This window comes from Corvus cornix, chromosome 13 (assembly GCF_000738735.6).
Source record: "Corvus cornix cornix isolate S_Up_H32 chromosome 13, ASM73873v5, whole genome shotgun sequence".
NCBI lineage: Eukaryota > Metazoa > Chordata > Aves > Passeriformes > Corvidae > Corvus > Corvus cornix.
The window spans coordinates 3,332,947-3,341,984 of NC_046343.1; the positions used below are offsets into that span (position 1 = coordinate 3,332,947).

Genomic DNA, 9,038 nt, shown 5'->3' on the forward strand with positions numbered 1-9,038 from the left:
ATGCCTTCTCTTCCCTCTGGGGATGTTGCCATCAAGGTGACTGTACCTGCTCCCAGCACCAGCTTGAGAGCAGTGGGGAAAATGGAACACAGAGGTTTCCAAATTCCATTCTGGTGTCTCGCTGCCAAGGGAGCCTGCCGAGCTCAATTCAAGGGCTAATCCATGACCATCACTCCACTTCAATAATTGCAGAACATTAATGAGTCTGTTTCCTTATTACAGAGCTCAAAATAAGAGCATTGGCATTCCGATTTAGCAGGGAACTTTTAAAGTCTTAGCCCAAGGATTGTAAGAGGAATGGATTTTTTTTTTTTTTAATTAACTTTGCATTCAAAACTTGTGTTAAACCATCTGTTCTCATGCAAGGGGTGAGGGAGGGGGACCATAGCCACAGATTTTCATCAGCGAGCTGTTAAATTAGTCCCTTTACTTCACAGAGCTTGTTTTATTCAATCTGCCTTTATTAAGAACACAGGTTTGATTCTGCAAAGAACAAATTCTTCTGGTTCTTTAAGGAAAATGGTTTTAAGCAGGGTTTTATTAGGTTGCATTACTGGATAAGCGATACAACATGTTACCAGCGTGAATCATCTGATTTAGAGTGACAAGAAAGGAACTTAAAAAATACCCAGAGCCAAAACATTGCCTGGCAAGGGCTGACAGGGCCAGATTGGATCTACTTCTGCAAAGTTTTGCTGTTGCAATTGGTAGTAAATGTCTAGGGCTTGTAGATATTTTGACTAACTCTCTTTGCCATCCCTAAATTCAGACGGAGAAATTAGGGCCAGGCTAAGTCTAAGCAGACTGAATAGTCCCAGGGCAGTCAGCAGGGCTGCTGATGGGGTAGAGCATGATCTGGGAGAAGGTCCAGCAGGATTTCATCCTAAGAGACATCCAAGGGCCACCTTGCCTTCACGCTACAGCACTCGTGTCTCTTTTCCCTGCCTCAGCCCAGCCAGCACAGCCCCTGTGAACCCCCTGGCTGCTTGTCTGGTTTGCAAATCTCAGCCTTTGGAATTCCACAGCCTTCAGCCACACCAGGGGGGACAGAACCCACCCCTGAAAACCCTCAGCCTGTTTCCACTGCCTGCATTCAGAGCCTTGTAGCTGCAAACCTCAGTATTCTGTTGGGTGACCTGACAGGCAACTGGGAAGAGGCACAGAGAATATTGGTGAAACAGAAATGGGGTTTCTTAATGAGAAACTACAGCAGAAACCTGGCCCTAAGTCAAATATTCAGCTACCATGAGGTCAAGGAGCATCTTCTCCTTGCACTGAAGACAGAGGGAAAGTGGCACATGAAGATCTGCAGGTTCAAAGATATCTCAGGCAACCAAAAAGGGAAACTGAATATTTCCACAGAAACTGTCATAACAAAATAGAATAATTTTGGCCAAAGTTGACGGCTGTCAGTGTAAGGGTGTGTCTCAGTCATGTTGAGAGATCTCTCTCAGGATTGGGGTCTAGCCTAGAATTAGCTCCTTTCCTGTGTTGAGGTCCTGAGACTGAAATGAGCTTTTAAACCTGAAGCAAACTTCTAAAAGCACTCCTGAAATACACAGCTAGAATTGCTAAACCAAAATTCCCAACTAAACCAAAATTCACGCTTTGTTAGGATGTACAATCCTCTCTGTTGAATTTTCAATCTGTGCTCCTTTTATTTGACTTTATTGAGACTTTATTGAGAGCCCAGCACCTGTGTGGTTTCAGTCTCCAAACAGAACTATGGAAGTAAAAAGGAAGGTGACTCCCTGAAAAATCCATTTCTAACCTCACTGCTGTCCTCCTCAGCAGGATTTTCCCAGTTGGCTCCCCCTGCCTATCCCAACTGAGTCTTTCTGCCAAGAGCCTGCAGACTGTTGGAGCTGTAAAGAAAACTCCATAAATGTTTTGTTCCTCCTTCCACTGCAGTGAAGAGAATAAAAGGAGAACCAAGTTTTGCAGCAAGACCATTCCTTTGGGAGGCAATGATGGGTGTTCTTACCACTAACAAGTGTCACTTGTTTAATCCCCTCAGAACCTATTCCCACTTTGAGGCTTGGATTTTATTTGTGGAACAAGACCATGGTCGAGCTATGCACTAAGGACTTGTCACTGAAATGATGTTGGGACCCGTCTGGGGAAAAATAAAAAGTCTCAGTATCATCTCTTATTGGAGAACTCACCCAAAATATTGGTTCGAATTAAATCAAATACAGCACATTTTAAACACTTCGTTTTGCATCCTGTGGAGCAAATAATCCTTAGAGTGAGATTTTTACACGCATTTACGTGCAGAAGATGACATACATATATTCATATTTCAGACTCCATGAGAGAGGGGAAAAAAAAAGAAACAAAAGGCCAAAGGGCTTCCAATTTGCCCTGCGCAGGGTTTGGATTTCAAGTCTGAGCTCAGGAACTCAGTCTTACATGCAGTGGACAATTGCTGCCTCAGTTTCATGAGTAACCATGGAGTTTTCCTTTTTGGTGGGTGTTAGTCATTGGGGATGCTTCGCTCTGCTGCATCCTTTCCCTCACAGGGAACAGAGGAATCCCATTACTGCCCCTGGAGTCTGTGCCAGCAATCCAGGAGTGGCTTGGGAATGAGAGGCTGTTATTAAAGGAATGATGACTCCTAGTTCTGAGAAGCCCTGGACGTTTGACCACGCTTGGGAATGAATCTGCTCCTCTTTTCTCCAGAGCGTGTTGGCCCTCTCAGCACAGGGAGAAACCCTGAGAGCAGCAGGGCTCAGCAGCTCCAGTCTGCCATGGCAGGTTGGACTGGAACCTCCATTTCCACAGCCGTGGGATTCCAGGGAATTTGATGAGCTGGGAATCCTGTGTAAGACCACAGATCCATCCCAAACACGGCTCCTTTAGCCTCTCCCTCTGCTCCATCCATATCCAGTGCAATCTCCTTGTTACAGTACAGAAAAATGAAGGCTGTGAACCCCCTGGTTCTTTTTTTAAACATCTATTTACGTGGAATTTGAACCTTGCTATGAATAAACCATTAAAATGACATTAATAAACACCGGAAAGCAGTAATGATGTGTTACTGCCATAGGAGGGCCAGTTAAACGAGTTAAAGGCTGACACAGTTTTCCAGGCTCAGGGTTGCACAATGTGCTTGTTTACCTGGAACATTTATTCTCTCCCTTTCCCTCCTCAGACACACACGTGGGGGACCAAGGAACAACAGTGATATCAACTCAGAAATTCGAAATACAGGCTACAATCTCCATTCCCTACAGTTCTATCTGTAAGATCACAACTGTATCTATCTTTTACTTGTAAAACCTTTCCCAAATGTACCATCTTTTGAGAAATAAGTTCTGATATTTGAAAATGAAGATACTTGTGTCTCACCTAGAGCTCCAATCCCCTTGGTTCACCCTCTTTGAGCATGTATATTCAGTTTAAACCTCCATTCTAAGACTCATTCCTGGACTTTCCCATGAATCATGAAAGCTGAAAACAAGTTTTTCTCTGCTTGACTTTGTAAATCTGTCCAGAACTCTTCTGTTCCTCTTCCCACTGAGTCATTTTAGCCCTTTAAATTTCACCTTGGAAGTTTCCTTTCTCTTTACTCCATGATGATGACTTCTGCTCCTTGGTTGTGTAATACAGTCCATCGCTGAAAGTCAGGAATTACCCTAAAAACACAGTTGGAATTAGGAATAAAGTTTAGGATGCCTGAGGAGAACAACAGTGGGCTTATGTCTGATTGATCTGACTATTCTTACTAATGAGAATTCCTACAGTGCTCTGGAATCAGCTGCTCAGAAAAATTCTCTCTGAATTTGCCCTGTGTTTGGGACTCAGATCCCACAGGGTGCTGAAGTCATACAGGTGGACTCAAGCTGAACTGGTGTTCAAGCTGGTTTTGACAAATCTAAAATCTCTACACTTCCTTTTTCAAAGGTTTTCTCATCATTCTGATGTGGAAGGGACTAAATGAACACTGCAGGAGGAAAGAAATTGCACTTCAAAAAGGATTTACCCCTGCCATCACCTTACACACCTAAACCAAGGCAATTCCCAGGGTTCAGATCCATCCATACTTTCATATCTTGCCAATTCCAATGAAATGAGGATAATTTAGAAAAGCATAATTATATTTTAACAGATCAAAGATGAGTGTATTAAGTTGAACTAATTGCAGTGAGGAATTTTGACCTATTTTCTTTGAAGTCTTACAGAAAATGATTTAAGTGAGCCAGTCCCATTTGCACAGGTCAAGTTCAAGATTCTTCACAACATTTTTGCTGCCAATTGATGATTTTTTTTTATGTACACCAAATAAATTCATTTTTGTTTCAGGATGAAGCAATTATTCATACAAGGGATAGGAGTCCAAATAATCAGTATCTTCCTACTTCTCATGATTGTCTGAATCCAACTAGTCCTTTCTGCTACTCTTGCTTCGGGTTACTCCTCGGGAAATTCAAGACTCTTGAGGTGAATGTAGATCAGCAGCTTCACACAGATTTATTTATTTATTCATTTACTTATTTACTGGTTAGGATCCCAGAAGGTTTCTCTCCAAAGAAATGGTGTTTAAGAATATTTTATAGCTTATAGGATACAGTTTGGACCTAAATTTTAGCCTTCTCTCCACAGACTCAAATGCAAATGTGCTGAAAAGCAAAGGTGATCCTGTGCTTGGGTCCCCTCAGCTCTGTGCCAAGAAACGGGCAGGAAGCTCAGAGGGGAAGAAGAACAAGAGCAATGAGGCTGTGACATGGTTTGTTTCTTTCTGGTGGATTTGAAAGGAGATTGGATTTCTCAATGTGAACTCTGTTCACAACTTTCTGAGGCGGCAGTCGCTGAGTATGTGAGCAAAACTCTGCTGTGCAGTTTCTGATTCACCTTCCCTGTCCTTTGTGGCAGCTGTTTTTGGAGATGTCTCTTCTTCCTTCATTAAATCTTCCTCCTGAATCTTAGAAGCAAAACTCAAGCTTCAGCTCAGAAAATGCCTCTTTTTTCTTGAGGCAGCATGGAAGTAGGAAAGGAGAGTGGACAGAGGCAGTGATTTATCTGGGCTGTAATTGGCCATATCACCAGGGCAGCTCCATTCCTTGGCACTGTAGGGACAGAGAGAGCCAAGAGGCATGGCCTGGATCTTCTCTCACATTTATACCAGGAGAGGATTTGTCTTTAGCCAGGAGCACAAGCCATTAAAGTTACATGGCTCCAAACTCTGGTCCAGTTACACAAAGGGACCATCTCTCTCTGTTTCTACCTGGTCAAAAACACTCCGAACCTTTCTACTCCCATTCCTCGCTCACCTTCCTTGTCTCCATTCCCTTAGGGTCCTACCTTCTACTGACTGACCTTTACCAAGTGCAACAACAATAATTATCCTATAATTAGACACTCTAAGTCACATTGTTCCTAAAGCTGTCAGTGTGGGAAGGAAGCAAGAAGTGCTTAAGGTAAGAGTTTAAGGGCTCCTTCTTCGTTGTATCACCAGAAGTATTTGTGCCAAGTCCTTGGCACTTCATTAAGTGGTTGTTGGGGTTCTCTCCTAATTGCATCTCCTAAGTAGGTGATTGCAGCTCATGACTCAGTGGTTGTGTCTCCAGACCACAGAGATAGAGAGTGAAGGACATTCAGGGTTTCAGATTTCAAGTTCCTGCTGCCATTATGGCCAAATTAAACCCTGCAAGCCCATCGTGCCCCCCACACAGCATTAGGGGTGCACCTCAGTCTTCTGGGTGTCATCCCAGAGCCTGCCATGCACAGCTTCGGTTCAGGTAAATATGTGCAGCTTGTTTGAAATCCAAACACCCAGCAAATCCTTCTTGGTGTTAGAGATGCCTCTGAAACCATAATTCTCACTGTCCTATCACAGTAGGTGAGACTTTGAAATGTTCTTGTGGGAATATCCCAGCTCTGCCAAGGTTTGGAAGCACAGCCCTGGACTGAAGGCACAGGGCTCGTTTGATCCCCTCTTTGTGACACCAGCACTCCATTTTGAATTCCTTAGCAAGACATTGCAGATAAATCCAAAGAAGCACATGAATTCCACATTTTACTTTTTCTCCTTGTCTTTAGTGTCCTCTGGGATCATCTGTTGCAGAGTAACAAATCCCTCCACCCTGGCTCTGACTTGAAACGTGTACCAGGGTTTCCCTTCTCGCCACTCACTCCATGGCTGTTTCTTCTTCCTCCATTTGCCTTGTAAAAAAAAAAAAAAAAGTTGTTTCTTTTTATTCCCCCAGTTCAATTTTCTCTGGGCACACAACATCGAGTGGTGCCTGCAGAAACACACAGGATGGAATATCTGACTTTCCCCTTTTGCTGTCCACATTTCACTGTCTTGCTGCTCGGATTGGTTATCCAAACCTCAGTGCAAATATTACAAATAAAATCACACTTTCACATAATACTCTGCCTCGGCACCGAATTCCTCCTGGCTCTTACTCAGGCTTGGTTATTGATAAGCATCAGGCAAAAGAAGGGTCTCTAGGTTAAATCTATATTGCTTTGAATTTCCCTTCCATGCTTAACATCAGACGCCACCAACACATCTTGAACTGATTTAAGGCCCTGGGGTGTTACTCAGTGCCATTCAAAACACAGCAAGCCACTTTCCATGTGCTGGGGCCACTAGGGCTCGTTAGAATGGCATTTTTAATAAAACTTAAGTGTAACTACAACATTTTGCGGCTCCACTCTCCAGATAAACCACTACAGACGTCATTCCCCACCTCACCTCCCCGTTTACACACCCACCAGACTTTTGACCAGCCGGCCAAATTCATTCTGGGTGTAAATCTATGGCAATCAATAACATTCCTTCTGCTTGACACCCATTGTGGGCAAAAGTTTCCATAGGGTTGTTTGCGTATGTGTCTTTTTTTCACTTCCTATAACAAATTAAGACTTGAAACAAAGCCCTGAATGTTATTATTCAGGTGAGGCAATGCAGGAACATTAAAAACACTTTGGGTTTAGATGCAGCTGGTCTATGTTAGAGTTGTTTTCTGGTCCAGAAAAGTTTGGGCTGTTATTAATGCTTGAAGATTTTCCCTTTCGTTGCCTAGAATAAAAAAATACACTTACCCAGTGCAATTTTTTCTGGACAAGAATATCTTCAGTGTTCAGGAAAGAGCTCTCTGGTGCTGGTTGGGATGTGACAGGCAAAAAAAGCATAAAGCCAAAGGATGAACTCATTATCTGTGCCACTGGCCAAAATCAGATTCTGAAAGGATCATCTACAACTCACAGAGACAATCCTAATGAGCTCAGTCAGGAGAGAGTTTCTTGGGAAGCTTCTCCATGGGAATTGGGGGGGAACTGAAGGGGAATGACCCCAGCAGGATCTGCAGTTGCTGGAGCAGGAGCCTTTCCAGCAGAGAGTTTTGCATTGGTGATTGCAGAGGGCAAAGCTCTGCATCCCTTCAGCAGCTTTGCTCCTCTGATGACTCCTCTTAATAAATCCTGTTGTGCTTCTGCCTTCAGTTTCCTGTCACACTCCGGGTGTCACACGTGGGACAGAAGAATCAATACATGGATTCCCTGGAAGTGAATCCCCGGAGAGTCCGTGGGGTTGGGATAAAAAGCCTGAATCACACTTTCTTCACCTCTGGAGACTCCCATTTCCAACTCTGCAGCCCCCTGAGGACAGAATTCTGCTGTTCCCAAGTGGTTTTGCAGTGATCAGCAAAGACCTCAGTGCGATATTTTCCATACCAGTACCATCTTACGCTTCCTGATGGAAGGAAGGATCGTTTGCCTTTGCATGATGAAGGTCTTTGCGTTCATCACCTCCTGGCAGATCCTGCGGAGTTTTGTTTTTTGGAAAGGTCTGGGTGTGAGTGTGCAGATGTGTTAGGATGCACAGCTCCTAGCAGAGTTTCAAGCATCACAGGGATCAATATTTAAGGCTGATTGTGGGGTGAATGAGCTGTTCCCACCTCTTTCCCATCCCAAGCCTGTCCCTGCTGAAGGGAAGGGAGGTGTGAAGTGTGTGGCAATGCACACCCCAGGGCAGCCGCCAGCACCACCATTCCCAGCTCCCGCCGTCTCCACGCGATGCTGTTTAATACCAGACCAATGAGGTGAATAAAACCTACAAAAGTTTATAGTGTGTAAATTACTGTTGCACCCTGCCCTCTGCCTCCGCGCTGAACTGAGAGGGATAAATGGAAACAGCCCCTTTCCCTGCCATGGCAGGAGGACTTCCAGGAGCTGGAGGAATTCCTGGGCAGTTATATAGGGATGGAAAGCAGCAGGAAACGTCCCAAGCAGTTCTGGCTCTTGACACCTCATCCTCTGAACATCCCACTCCCAGGCACTTGTGGAAAGAGGCTGAGATGGAGAGCCTTGGCTCCAGGCCACAGATCTCTTCCTCAGCACCCAGAGCCACAGGGCTGAGCAAAGCCATGGTCTTTGAGGGCCAGAAAGAAGGCAAAGCAGCAAATAGGGGCTACAAGCAGCTAATTTGGGATTTTAGCAGGGTACAGAGGGAGGAAAAGCAAGGCTATTTGGAGGGGGGCTCTGCTGGAGGCTGGGCACCGCCAGGGCTGTTGTTTTGCCTCTTCTTGGCCTTCAAAAATGTCTGTTGTGTAACCTGAATAGCTGCTGGCCATCCCATATCTCACATATTTGAGAAGACTGGAAAATTCTGTTGCAGAGGATCTAAAACTGCTGAGGGAATGTGCCATTGGAGACAGGCATCTACAGCTCAGCTCAGCACATGAGCAGCCCTGGCAGCTGCTGTGTTATCTTTGGAGCCACTGCTCACTCTGTCAAACTGAAAACACGACAAAACATTTGAGCAAACGCTGAAACTTTTATGATCTCTTGGGGGGAAAAAAAAGAAGTTTCAGATAATGTAATCTGATGAGTGTGGTACAGATGGAGAGATAGACAGTGCCTGTTAGAAGATGCATCTGCATGTTATAAAACGAGGAGAGAGAGAGATCTGGCTCCCTGCTTTACCCTCAGATCTGCGAGCACAGATTCCTTTAACCATTCAAAACCCTGCTGCTGGACATAGGACCTGAGCAAGGGACAGAGGCACTTCCTGAAGGAGCTGCTGGTTC

The 9,038-nt window shown here is 44.6% G+C and overlaps 1 long non-coding RNA gene across 1 annotated transcript; it reads right to left on the reverse strand.

Moving 5' to 3' along the window:
* Positions 1-520: 520 nt before the first annotated feature.
* LOC109144595 lies at positions 521-7,998 on the reverse strand. The gene is made up of 2 exons (XR_002045458.3): positions 7,054-7,998; positions 521-6,165 (listed from the first exon to the last, which is right to left on the reverse strand). It is a non-coding gene; the product is annotated as an uncharacterized LOC109144595 (long non-coding RNA).
* Positions 7,999-9,038: the final 1,040 nt, after the last annotated feature.